This window comes from Ochotona princeps, chromosome 5 (assembly GCF_030435755.1).
Source record: "Ochotona princeps isolate mOchPri1 chromosome 5, mOchPri1.hap1, whole genome shotgun sequence".
NCBI lineage: Eukaryota > Metazoa > Chordata > Mammalia > Lagomorpha > Ochotonidae > Ochotona > Ochotona princeps.
Genome location: NC_080836.1, coordinates 99,400,641 through 99,414,293, shown reverse-complemented (window position 1 = coordinate 99,414,293; position 13,653 = coordinate 99,400,641).

Genomic DNA, 13,653 nt, shown 5'->3' with positions numbered 1-13,653 from the left:
TTTTTTGCCATTTTATTGTTGTTTTAAGTCCTCGCCTTGAACATGCTGGGATCCCATATGGGCGCCAGTTCTAATCCCAGCGGCTCCACTTCCCATCCAGCTCCCTACTTGTGGCCTGGGAAAGCAGTCGAGGATGACCCAAAGCATTGGGACCCTGCACCCATGTGGGAGACCTGGCAGAGGTTCCAGGTTCCCAGCTTCAGTTCGGCGCAACACCGGCCGTTGCGGCTCACTTGGGGAGTGAATCATTGGATAGAGGATCTTCCTCTCTGTCTCTCCTCCTCTCTGTATATCTGACTTTGTAATAAAAATAAACAAGTCTTAAAAAAAAAGAATTTATTCCTATAAAGGTATAAAAAAATAGTAAACATTATGATTTATGTACATGCTTAATGCTAATAATATTTAGGCTTATTATTTGCATAATTTATAAACCAAAATTTTGGAAATCAGACTCTATCTGCAGTTACCATAAGAAGTGTTAAAATCTCTACCAACTCTTAAATGGAAACTAACAAAAAAGTGCCAAATAAATTTAGATTTTTCTTATAAAAGAATACATAGCTTCTCAACAGCAGTGACATTTTGCCACTTGCTCTTTCCTTAGCGGACTGGCCCGCTGGCTTTTTCCAGTGATGATCAGCCCATGCTCTAACTTGAGATGGTGCCTCCTCTTCATCCACAGTACTGGAGCCTCCATCATGGTTATTCTCATTGAGAACTTGCATCAATATCCCTCATCGCACTGTAATTCATAGCACAATCTAATCCCAATTTTCCTTCTGGGCTTCTGGAAAGGCACTGTATTTTATCTACTGTTAAATGCCAGTACCTCACTTGATTCCTGGCTCACAGTACATATTTGACATTTGTGCTGATGAAGATAAAAATGTGTTGAGGTAATAAATCCTTTGAAGGCTGTTACAACAGCAACATGAGTGCTTGACATATGCCTGTCCCAGCAGTAGGCAGAGCAATTCAAAATAATTGGCACAGATTTATCACCGTGGAACAGCTCACTGCCTCCTAGAGGAGCAAGTGAATAAGTGATTATAAATAGCCTGCTGTTCCAAAGCAGCAGCACGCATGAAGTACATTAGAAATACGGCTGAAATTATTAAAACTACATTTGAAATGAGCACAGGATGGGGAATGTAGGCTACTGTAGCCATTAAGGAAGTCTGTAAGGACTGTGCTAAGATAACCGAAAACTGACCCACCTGTATGACCCACCTACCCTACTCCTGGGACTATATCCAAAGGATGTGAAACCTGAATATGAGAAAACGATCTGCAACCCTGTATTTATAGCAGCCCAACGCATAATTGTGGAGACACAGAAAAACCCTGATGCCAACAGAAAGAATGTGGAAAGAAACTGGTACATTTCCTGCATGGAATACTACTCAGCCATTAAAAAGAGTTAAATTCTACCATTTGTAATGTAATGATTGCAATTGGAGACCAATATGCTCTGTGAAATAAGCCAATGCCAAAAGACAAACACCATATGCTCTAAGGCAACGTTCATGCAAAACAGAAAACAGATATATACATGTCTATTTTCATATATTCTCATTCATGAACTCTACAATGGATATTAGCATATTGGGAAGGCACGATACATTGCAGTATGCTTCTCTACCCCCAAATGAAAAGAGGATTCCCAATGAAATTGTTAAACACACCTCGACAATAGGATACTAGACTATCTACCATGGTCTATACCTACAATACCATAATACACTTAAATAGTACAATGTTGAACTTGTAACTGTTGCTGAAGGTCTATACTACTGTATTAATAGTATATTATACTGTATTGTAATAGTATAATAACGTTGGGGAAGACACTTGCAGAGGGAGATGAGGAGGGAAGTAAGGGAGGTAGTGTGGGGAATCCCTACATCTACAAAATGATCATGGAAAATCACAATTTTAAGCAATGTGGATAGGATGGGCTGACATTAAGGTAGGATGGGTTTACCTGCCACCTGTCATGCCAGTATCCCACATGAGTTCCAGCTGCCGTCCAGGCTGTTCTACTCTGGATGCACGTCTCTGCTGATATGCCTGGGAAAGCAGGTGATAGCCTCTGCTAGTCGGGAGACCACATAAAAGTGAAGGTTCCTGGTTTTGATCTGGCTATAACCTTGGAAGTTGCAGCCATTTAGAGTGAACCAGCAAATGGAAGATCAGTTTCTCTCTCTGCTTCTTCTTGTCTCTACAACTCTTTCAACTCAACAATCAATCTTTACAAAAGGAGCAGAGAGAGATATTTAATACTTACACAATAGTTCAGAAATGTGCTAAGAACATGCACAGGTAAACCCAAAGAGAATAAGCAAATTAACATTTGGAAAAATAGCCAACTTCTTTAGAGATTCAGTAACCATAACTGATTTTTCTTATAATATACATGACTGCTAAAAAACTTGCATGTGATAAGGATCAGAGAAAATGAGCATTCATTTCCTAATGGTGGGAGTCCAAGTTTAGTAAAATGCCTTTTAGCACAACGTGAAACAATGAAGAACCTTAAAAAGACTTCACGAGTAACACTGGCGCATTCACATTAGTTTGTTTACATCAAACAGTGGGTCACCTGTACTCACTCCTGGCTCGAGCTCCCGACTCCTCTTCCCTCTTAGTGCAGACCAGGGGAGAGAGTGGTGACAATTACAGTAACTGAGTCCCGTTCACTCTGAAAAGGCGTTTCTGCTTTTGTTTTGACTGCAATTAGCCTTCTTTTCCTTTCTCATTCGGACCACAATTTCACTTACTTTTTGGAAAATTATTTCTCTGAAAACACATTGGTTTGTCCCTCAAATATGGAAAAATTTACTCTATCTTGATATAAATACTTCTATGGTATTTAAAACATAATTTAAGGGGTTACTGGGATTTAAAAAATGGTAATAACACAAGTCAGCGCATTTTTGATAGATGGTTTATAAATTGTCAGTGGCCAGAAAACAGTATAATCAGAATTTATTAAATTTTCTATAAATAATAAAAATGATTTTATACAAGAAAGAAGACATGACCACACTCCCCAATATTAGGTTAGTCACTATAACCAGGGATCTCAATATGAGAGTGGAACTAGTTTTTTTAATATATGCAAAAATCAGAAGATTTGGGGCTTTTTCCCTCAAATCTTTAGGGTATAGAAGAATTCTATGAAACTTGTTTAATTTAATCAAAGGCAACTGTTAAAAAGTCATAACAATGGGTATTAGTGGGACTGTAGAGATATTAAACTTTTACATCAAATAGTTTCAACTGGGGAGATTAGTCACTTTCGTGTTTAACTGCTTCAATCTTTAACTGCTGCTTTTTAAAAAAGATTTATTTTTTATTGTAAAGTTGGTAGTGTCATAAGACAAAACAAACATAATTGTTTTCAAAATAAATGTAATAAATTTTAAATTATTGATTTAAAATTTAATATTCCAGAAATGTATTTTCCTGTAAGTTGATGTAATTTTTTGACACTGTCAAAAGACTGTTTTAAACAAGTCAATAAAGTAATTTCACTATTTTATGGTTTTACTCTCACTGTAGTTTATATTTGTGATGAAATTATATTAAACTTTGTTATATTTAAAAAATAAATTAAAAAAATAAAGTAACTGAGTCCCTTGCACCGTCGTGGGATACACAGTTGTAAACCTAGCTCCCGGACCCAGCCCCACCCCAGCCCCGGCCACTGCACGCATTTGGGGAATGAAGCAATACTTCGAGATTTTTCATCTCTATCTGTCCTTCTGAAGCAACTTCTGTCACTTTCACTTTCAAATACACCAATCTTTTTAAAAGATTGATTTATTTTTATTGGAAAGTCAGATACATAGAGAGGAGAGACAGAAAGATCTTCCATCCGCTAATTCACTCTCCTAGCGGCCGCAATGGCCAGAGCTGAGTCGATCTGAAGCCAGGAGCCTGGAGCTTCTTCTGGTCTCCCACACGGGTGCAGGGTCCCAAGGCTTTGGGCCATCCTTGACTGCTTACCCAGACCTTAAGAAGGGAGCTGGATAGCAAGTGGAGCAGTCGGGACGCGATGCAGTGCCCACATGGGATCCCGGCACGTACTGGGCCCTATCCATCTTTTTTTTCTGAAAGGCAAATTTACAGAGAAAAGACAAACTCTTCCAACTGCAGGCTCACTCCCCAAATGGCTGCAACTGTCGGAACTGAGCCGATGCGAAGCCAGTAGTCAGCAGTTTCTTCCGGCCTCCCATGTGGTTTTAGGGACCCCTGAACTTGAACCATCTTTCACTGCTTTCCCAGCCACACGCAGAAAGCCAGAATGGAAGCAGAGCAGATGGGACAAGAATCGCCGCACACATGGGAGGCCGGTGGCACAGGTGGAGGGTTAGCTTACTGTGCCATGGCCCTGGCCTCCTTTCCAGATTATTAACATCTTACATCAGTATGGTAGCATGGTGCTATTGCTGCAATTCATGAATCAATACTGACACAGCATCAGTCACTAAGTTGAAATTGGGGTTCACTCTGTTGTACAGTTTCTACGGACTCTGACAGAAGTATAGCATCCTGTACGTATCACTATAACCAGAGTGAATAGTTTCACAGCCTGTCATCCTTCTCCAGCTCCACAGTCCCTAGCCAACACTGATCTTCTCATTATTGGGATAGTCTTGAATTTTTCAGAATACTGCACACCTGGAATCACTCAGTATACGGCCTCTGGGGACGGCCTCTTTCATTTAACAGCATGGATTTAGGGCTATTCCACATTTTATTGAGGCCTGACAGTTTACCTCTTTTACTGCTCAATAACACATCCCACTGTATGAATACACACCACCGCTTGTTTGTCCACTAGCCCACTGAAGAGTAGCATCATTGTTTGTTTCTGCTAACTATGAATAAAGCTGCTGTAAACATCCATGCAAATAAACACGTGCATGCTTTTCTGTGAACATCACGATACAAACCAGCTCCCATGTGGGATACCGGCGCATGCGAGGTGCGTGAGGACTTCAGCCGCTAGGCTTCCGTGCCAGACCCATACATCAATCTTTAAAACATTTAACATTACATGTATTAACACAAACTAGAAGCAAACCAAGAGTAATGTTAAATAAATTACTGCATACCCATTAAACTTTTTCCCAATATTTAATGACATTATACATGACTAAAATGTGTATGTAATCATGCCCATTATTTCAACTTTATGACCAGTAAACTATAGACAAGTCAAAATTTACCCACTCACATTTGCCTCATTATCATTATATAGAGCAGAAGCCAGCAACATTTTTCTGAAAAGGGACATTTTAGGTCTGTAGGTCCTAAGCCTGTCTCAACTACACAATTCGCATTATAGGTCAAGAGTACTGCAGAAGTAAATGAAAAACGGAAGCAACTGAATTTCAGGAAAACCTCATTTACCAAGACAGATAGCTAGCCAGATCTAGCCAGCCGGTAACCTAGTTTACTGATCTGTGATCAAACACTCTTGATTTTATACTAAAACATACAACAATCTGTCTTCTGATTTTACAAGACTTGGGGAAAACAGAGACACGAAAGCTATTTTCATGTGTACATGAAATGAGTCATTAATTCCTTTAGGACAGAACATCTCTGTTTCTTTCTTCTTTATATGTATTGCTTGTCCATTGTCAGAAGGCAATGGACAAGCAATACATTTTCAAAAACAAATGCTGACGACTTTGCTACTATTCTGAAGAATCTTCTGTGAACGCAGAATGAACTCACAGTTCCTAAAGACGTCACACTTATTTGAGGCCTGTCCAAATCAATGCAACAGGCAATCGTGGCTCTTCAACATACCACCATGCTGCCAGCTATTCTAGGAAATCCCGGCTTTCATACCTGCTGCTTCCTCCCACAGATGGCTGCTTTCTGCCACGCTGGCAGTTAACAGTCAAAGTGCTTCTCCAGGACCTGAGTAGGCCTGGATGGCATCTGGCTTCCTGTTTGCCCACAAAGGCAGTACGTCCTGCTAACAAGGAGAAAACTGGTTCCTCTGGGCCTATTCCTCCCCGCCCACGCACGCAGCCCCAGACCTGCCGCTTTCCGCCCCTTCACTAGAACAGCAATCCTGTCCCTCTTAAATCCACACTTTCAACTGTCTTTTTACTTGTCCTTTACTTTTTCTTATAGCTCAAGAGATTTTGGCACTACTACTGTCTGAGCTTTTGGCTAAAGCTTCAGTCTTCACCTCAAAATTCCACAAAAAACGTATGCTACCCAAGCAACAAGACTTCCTGTCTGCTCGCACTCAGAACTCATAGTTCTTAAAGTTTCAAAACCATTTTTTAACCAAACTCACAATGCAAACACAAAGGGAAAGATCTATATAACACTTGCGTAGAAAAGTGTTCTCTGAGCACACTCCGCTAGAAATTCAAGAGGGACAGATCTGACTCCAAAGAAATAAAACTTTCACACATGAAAACAAAACCACCACCACCACATACTTAGTAGTGTTTTTCTTCAGTACACAGATCTACAAACCAACTTGTAAGACGAGCATACTAGGAAACAGACTTAAAGACTTAAAGACTTAAAGCTAATTCATAAAAGACAAAGATGATCACCTCACTAGTAATCCAAGAAACATAAAACACCCTTGACCTATCCAATGGGTGCAATTTTAAAAGCAACCAATGATATGAACATTGTAAATAAACAAACACTCTCAAAATGTGTGGGAACTCTAAGCTAGGGAAAGTAGATGTAACACCAGACTATAAATTCAACGACAGTGTTCTGCATAGCATTGGGCCCAGGAACATCCACAACAGACTGGTTCAGAACACTGCGGTTGGACAAGGATGTCAGGCAGCATACAAATAACCTACCCTGCACGCCTGCTTCTCCAGCCAGGTTTCCTGGCACACAGGCTAACTCGTCCTGAGCTGTGTTCTTTCAAGGATACTACTTTATGTGTATTAGTCCAGACAGCTCTCCCAGAGCCCATGCCCTGCCCTGGACCTGCACGTAAGCCCACAATACACACCCGGCACCCAGATGACCAATTTCTTCAAGGCACTGTGGCAGCAGTCCTGAGAACCTGCTGCGAGCTGAGTTCAAAGCTCAGTTCCATGTTTCAGAAAGGAAACCATCATGTCCAAACTTATTTTGCTGGTAAAATAGATATCACACCTGCATTATCAGGTTGTGATTATAACAGGGGATGATTTAAAAATAAGCAAAATGGTACCAAATTGCCCAGTATTAAATGCAAATTACCATGACAACATCATGCAGCTGTGATTTCTATCACAACATGCAATTTGCAAACATCACCTTGGAAAGTCAAAATTATTTTACATTAGGGCCTGGCGGCGTGGCCTAGCAGCTAAAGTCCTCGCCTTGAACGCCCCGGGATCCCATATGGGCGCCGGTTCTAATCCCGGCAGCTCCACTTCCCATCCAGCTCCCTGCTTGTGGCCTGGGAAAGCAGGAGAGGACGGCCCAAAGCTTTGGGACCCTGCACCCGCGTGGGAGACCCGGAAGAGGTTCCTGGTTCCCGGCTTCAGATCGGCACGCACCGACACGTTGCAGCTCACTTGGGGAGTGAATCATCGGACAGAAGATCTTCCTCTCTGTCTCTCCTCCTCTCTGTATATCTGACTTTGTGATACAATAAATAAATCTTTTAAAAAATTATTTTACATTAATATTTCATTATAGGATAAAAGTCATAGAAGTTACAGGCTCATGCACAAATTCATACATTCCTTAGAAGTTCCCACAGTTTAAAGTGTTGGCGCTCTTTTCTGGAAGGTTTGACAATTTATTAAGAACCCAATATATTCATTAACTACAATAACAAGGCTGAAACTGTGCTGTTCCAACATCATATTATGATTTATGTATTCTGATTCTATAGTATTTGTCATACAATTATGGAAATGCAGTCTGAATTATTTTCAATAGTCATAATGTTTAATATGCTCCAAGGATTTCAAAAAATATTTAGGTCTTTAAAACTGAAGATAGACTGAGAAACATAACTGTGAAGACAACACCAATTCAAGGAAGAGAGATTCCATGTGTAACACAGACACAATGCAAAGAAAAGGGGTATCATCACTTCTGATGATAGGGGGCAGGGTAAAAGGTCAACACAACCACAGGACCCACCTACTCTGTTCCCTCTATAATTGTTAAAATAACCAACTACAAGGAACCTTAATAGCTATCTATGTTGTAAATTCCCTGTTACAGGTAAAGGTTTTTGAATCCAGGGAGTTATTACAGCATACCAGGCTAAGCCAGCACCTGGAATACCAGCTCGTGCTCAGGTATCTAGGAGGGCAGAGCACGGCCTGAGTGCTTGGGCCCCTGCCACCCTCAGGGACCGGGTTGGATCTGAAGGCTCCTTGCGTCAGCCTGCCGAGCCCTACCCACTGCAGCCATTCGGGGGCTGGGCCAGCACATCCCTGCTGCCAAGTGTATCACCTCCAAAAAGAAATAAAGGTTCTTGAGGCTAAAAGCATTACTAGCAGTGAAAATCCTATTTTGTGTCTCAGTAATTCACAACGAAATGAGAGTTGGTAAACAGAAATTTAAATTTAATGAAACTTTAAAAAAATTTATAAATGAAAAGAAGCAATGAGGAAAGCATGGGGAAAATTAACCTCACCACTAATTACACTATTTCATATCCTTTTTATTTATTTCAACTTCTAGAGCTTGGAGTAAGAGTGTAGAACATGTCCTTTGCATCTTGATAAAACAATTAAGGAAATCCTTTAAGTAGTATCTAGTTGAATGGACATGAATTCCTATAAACCAATATTGTAATTTACAAAATTTATACTAGTATCTAATCCAAATAGTTACATATGTTGAGGCCTCAACATTCATTGTGGAAATGACAAATGGCCATGAAGACTACAACACAATGATACAGCAGTCTTTAGGATATTTATTGCTTCATCAACTCCACTACAAAAAAGCATGACCTCCCTCAAATCATGTTCCAAAAGATATATAACACTGCTGATGTTGAAAAACTTTTTAAATTTTTAAAATTATCAATTGAAAGAAATCGAGAGGGGGATTCTCAATTGACTGGTTCACTCTGCCAATGGTGCCAACAGCTCGAGCTTCTGCAGGCTTCAGGTAGAGCAGCTGGAACGCCAACTGCTACCCAAATGGGATGCTAAGTGTAGACAGAGGATTCACCACACACCAAGAGGCCAGCACTTCTTAACAATTAGCAATCCTTGCCAAACACAAGGATTCGTTATAGTAAGTCCACATAGTAAAATACAAGGTGAATATATTAAGAAAAAAGTTACAAAATATTAAGTACATTATGTAAGTTTTGAAAATTACATAGTAAGCCACAACTTACAAAATACCTACACAGGACAATTTACTTATGTTTCTATAAGATTCTTTAAAATGAAAATATCTCCACAAAAAGTTTCAAGTTTGGAAGAAAAATATTATGTGGGAAAAGTACAATACTAACAATTGGCTATAATCATGATGCATAATTCTATGTGGGCAAGCAGCAAATCAATGAACACAGTGGAACAGAAGGCCAAGTCGGACCATTCACAGTAAGAATTCCAGCTGTACTTCTGCTTTCTAGTGGTCAGACATACAGCATCCCATGAGCGCTGGCTCAAATCCCAGCTGTCCGCTTCCAATCCAATTTCCTGTTGATGTGCCTGGAAAAGCAGTGAACAGCCCTACAACCAGGAAAAGGCTCCAGGCTCCTGCCTGGACCAGTCCAGGTTCAGTCATTGCAGCCATTTGGGGAATGAATCAAAGATCTGTCTCTCCTCCTGTCTGTAAATCTACCTTTCAAAAAAAATCCTCTGTACTTATAAGATCTAAGACCACTGAAAACAGGAGTATCAGAGTAGGGATATACAGATGAATTGGAAAATACAATAGGATTCTCTTCTTCACACTTACTAAATAGCTGCGTAACAGTGGTCAAGTGCAGTTTCCCTGCTAACAAATACTGCCTTAAATGGTGTGTCCATTAAATAATCAGGCATGCAGTAAACCCACAGAAGCACTTCATGTATAATCTGTTTAAAAAATGCATAATTTCAAGGCTGGCACAGTGAGCCAGTCCTTGCCCATGACACCAGCAGCCCATTCGGGCATTAGTTTGTGTCCCAGCTGCTCCACTTCTGGGAAGGGTGGTGGAGCACCACCCAAGTCCTTGGGCAACCTGCAACCACGTAGGAGACCTGGAGGCACCTGGCCTGGGATCCGCTCAGCCTGGCCTATGTGGTTATTTGGTGAGTGAGCCAGTGAACAGAAAATTGAAAATCTGTCATTGTAAATCTCCCTTCCAAATAAAAGAAAAACATTTAAGTTTAATCCCAACTCTAAGGCTGATTACTATCTAAACGTATCCTTCAAACAAATGGTGAGAACCTCACTCTACATTTGGAAGAGATTTTGAAGTTGGGGGCATTAGAACCATCTAAACTACCTAAAACCAATTAAAGGCAGAACTTGATTTAAATACAAGACACTTGACCCTGATTCAGCACCTATGTGGTGACAAAGCAAAAATCATTAACATACTATAAAAGCAAAATATAGGGAGCCAGTGCTGCAGTTTAGCAAGCTAAGCCACCATCTGCAGCAGTGAGTATATCGGTGCCGGTTCCAATCCCAGCTGTACCACTTCCAACTCAGCTCCATCACTGGTGTACCTGGGAACAAGGCAAAGGATGGTCCAGCTGCTTGTACGACTGGCACAGTGCTGGCTGTTGTATCATTTAAGGAACCAGCCAGGGGAAGAATTACCTCTCTTTGGCTCATGTTCTCTAAATCTGGCTTTCAAAAAAGAAAACTACTGAAATGATTTTTTTTTCATTCAAGAGTGGAACATTAGTTTCTTTCTTGTCTTATCCCAGTCTGAATCTAGGGTGGTGAAGACACTAAAAACACAACAAATTTTCTTTTAGGTTCTGGGTTTGATATGTAACCAATAATAGATACTAAAGAGAAATATGGTAAAGGTGTGGGAAACTGGGGCATTTCACCTTTGACCTTTCCAATTGTTACAGGCTACAGGTAGGTAAGATTTCATTACAATGTTATTTTCAAACTAAATCACATCAACATGTATTTCAAGAGAAAAGATCATAGCTTAGGGGAGAAAAAAAATAGACTATGTCACAAGTAACATAATGTCCTTTTCTTTAAAACTGCAAATAGTTGGTCATGCAAATTTCAAAAAAAAAAAAGGGGGGGTGACAAAAGCAGTTACTAATGTAGTCAATGGATGAAAAAATGCTTATCATGAAGGTAGTTGAGTGGCCTGCTCTGCAGAAATACGCAATGTGGATCACTGCAGAATTATTTCAACATCCTAAATAGCCTGTTATATACATTCTGTGAAGGAGACAGGCTTTTCCCAAATGGCATATAAATACAGAAACCTTTAATCTGAAAGAAAAAAAATCTTCCAACAGATTTCACACATTTTTAGCCAGGTTTATCGTTAGTAATGGATACTGAAATCAGTGAACAAGCATTTATCCAATAACTAAAACCACCTCTAGACTCAGACTGGATTTAAGTGGCCCTGCTAAAAGGGCCATTCCTAATCTTTCAAGAAGTAGTTCTTCTTACGTATTGGGGTATTTCTCAACAGTAAACCCAATGCTTGACTAACAGTAAACACACGTTTGGAAACTTAACTCCAATATTTGAAGATTCAGGAATAGAACTTCGAGTCATTACACAAACGTTACCGAAACAAAAGAAGCTAATTTTGAGGAAATAATGAACAAGTGTGTGTGCCAAAATAGTTACCACAGTTAATTTGTATTTTCTATTCTTAAAAGTTGTACTCTAAACTGAAGTGGATAAGGAAAGGCACAATATCAACAAATTCGGGAGAAAAAAGCAGTGCCAAGCCTGTTAGAAACCAGTGGAGTCATGCACAGAAGACAGAAGGTGCGAAACAGATGTCAGCTTGCAGTACTTCAATGAACTGACTGAATGCCTTCACAGTTCAAAGAAAAAGAAAGGAGTTTTCAAATATCTTTAGTCAATTTGAGGGATTTTTTTCTTAAGTGGAGAATTTCTTAAAAGGAAGCACAAGATCATAAACAGTTGGTGACCCTCAAAATACAATGCCTATTTCATTGAAAGCTTCCAGTAAGACACTCAGGTAATCTTCATATGTGTGTTTTAAACATTTTAACAATGTTTGCAGTTTAAAAGTCTGAGAATTAATTGTCTTTCAAAGAGACATCCATATAATGGAGTCCTGGAGACATATAAACAGTGAGTTTGAGCTGGATTACTACAAAAAAAGCAACCAAACAAAGGAGAACACCAGGGAGTCTATGGAGATAACTAAAGTAAATGACACCCACACCAGAATGCAGGACACCGTGCTACCGGCCTCAGTGCGGGAACAGTCGCAGGAGACATACTTCATCATGCCCTACACATACTGCATAACTTTTAAAATTTTAAAAACCAGGAACATGTATTGTTTGTATAACACAAAAATCTTCAAAGTCTTAAAAACCTGATTGTACCCAAAACATCCTATGCAACACTGTGCAGAACTAGTTGACAATCCTTTGCTGCCTCTAGTTAAAGTAACTTAGTCAAAACCACAAGACTCGGGCACTTGCTTCCTCTGTCATCTGCACAAGGTGAGGGAAAACTTGGCAAATCTAGAATTCACACGTAATTTTGAAAACAATATTTGAAATTCATGGGAACAAAAGACAATGGGTATTTTAATGACCAGTTAAAATATTTACACAGGATGATATGCTCTTTTTACGAAACCCTGAGTAATATTCCATTAAATCTCATGGTCCAATCTGTGAGACAGATTTTTTAAAATACATTTAAATGTAAATGAATTCTGATTACTGGTATAAGACAATCAGTTATGGATACAAGTTTTTAGGTATACATTCTAGGCAAAAGCTTTCACTTGAAAATATTACCGAACATTCACACTTTACCTTAACTAAATCCAAAACAAGAATGAGAAATAAGCGTAAGAAAAGCTTCCACGGCCTTGAAAGGATTTGAAAGACGCGAAAGTACCAGGCAGGTGACCACAATGAGTGCATGGCCACTTTAAACAGCTGTATCCAAACTTTAACACTTGGAAACACTGTGCTGGTCAAATGAAACAGAACTGCAGACAAAATGGTACATAAGCTGTGAGTGTACAGTGCTTACGGTGATAACAACTGAACTTTCAAAATCCAAGATTCACAATACTTGAATCATTCAAGATTAACTTCTTAGTGCCAGCATACCACTAGAAAACAATTATTGACCAAATGTTTATGGAATCATTCAATTTTTCAGGGAGTTCTAACAAACAAACAACACCAACAAAGATTCCTCAACTCTTGAATACAATCATTAAATCACCAATAAATTAAAGCAATTAATGTTAGCGCTCTGTGCTGGAGACAGTTTGCAAAGGTGTGGGAGAGTTGCTGGTAGTTCTCTTTCAAATTGCATTTGATGATATCAGATTGGTAAAATCAACCATCAATACCAAGAGCATTTGCATCACAAATAAATGTGAAAAAGAAAACACTACCAAAACCAACCAAACACCTTTTCATTCGATAGAGCTGTCTGGTATACCAGCACAACATTGAGCTACATACT